Raw genomic sequence first — 1265 nt, forward strand, 5'->3', positions numbered from 1 at the left:
CATTGGATAATAACCATATCATCGGTGCATAGGTGCATAAATTACATAGTTAACCAACGCCAGTCTCTGTGGGAACGAACGAGAAAAGATTCTATATTACTTGCGAACGCGTATACTTGCGTGAATTATTAGCGCGTATTTAGTGACTAACAAGTTTTTGGCGCTACTGCCAGGGATAACATTGTTAATTTATAGTTTATGTGCTTTCCATCAGTGGTCGTTAAAGTTCATTGACTCGGACATTGTTACTTATTTGTTTCCTTGCTTTATTTCAGGTACTCTTGCGAGGGTGTATGCATACGCGTTCGCGTACTCGTAAGAGAACACTGGATAAAGCCGAGGAAGAACTTGTGGTGGTTCGAAGGTAAGTTTTTGAGGAAGAAAAGAAGGTAGAAGAAGAAGAGAAAATCGAGGAACCATCTTTAGTAAAGATTGGTGATCAAGCAGAAAATCCTAAGGCTTTGATGGACTATTCTCAGCCTAAGATTAATGACATTCAGTCAAGCATCATCAGGCCAGCCATCAGGGCTAACACTTTTGAGATCAAGTCAAGCACAATTCAGATGATAAAGAACTCAGTTCAGTTTGGGGGTTCTCCTACTGAAGACCCCAACATGCACATCAGGGATTTCATCGAGATCTGCGACACTTTTAAATTCAATGATGTGACTGAAGATGCTATCAAGCTGCGACTCTTCCCATTCTCTCTGAGGGACAAATCTAAGTGCTGGTTACATTCTCTACCAGCAGGGTCTATCACCACTTGGGAAGATCTTGCTCAAAAGTTTCTCACTAAATTCTTCCCTATGGCGAAGACTGCTGCAATCAGGAATGCTCTTACTCAGTTTGCTCAGCAAACTGGAGAATCTCTGTGTGAGGCTTGGGATCGATATAAAGAGATGCTAAGGAAGTACCCACACCATGGCATGCCTGATTGGATGATTATTAACTATTTCTACAATGGATTGGATGCTACTTCTAGACCCATGCTTGATGCAGCATCAGGAGGAGCCTTGTGGGCTAAAAGCTATGATGAAGCTTATGAACTTATTGAACTGATGGCTGCTAATAAGTACCAGAATCCTTCCCAGAGACTGACTCAGGGAAAGGTAGCAGGAATTCTGGAGTTGGATGCAGCAACTGCTATAGCTGCCCAACTTAAGGCTTTGAAGATGAAGGTGGACACTTTGGATATCTATGGGGTTAATCAAATTGCTAGTGTTTGTGAGCTTTGCGCTGGTGCCCATGAGACTGATCAGTGCACA

General features: G+C 42.5%; 1 non-coding gene across 1 annotated transcript; it reads right to left on the reverse strand.

The window, feature by feature from the left end:
* Positions 1-821: 821 nt before the first annotated feature.
* On the reverse strand, positions 822-928 carry LOC141688469 (small nucleolar RNA R71). The gene has a single exon (XR_012561911.1). It is a non-coding gene; the product is annotated as a small nucleolar RNA R71 (small nucleolar RNA).
* Positions 929-1265: the final 337 nt, after the last annotated feature.

The sequence above is a fragment of the Apium graveolens genome, chromosome 9 (genome assembly GCF_009905375.1).
Source record: "Apium graveolens cultivar Ventura chromosome 9, ASM990537v1, whole genome shotgun sequence".
Lineage (NCBI taxonomy): Eukaryota > Viridiplantae > Streptophyta > Magnoliopsida > Apiales > Apiaceae > Apium > Apium graveolens.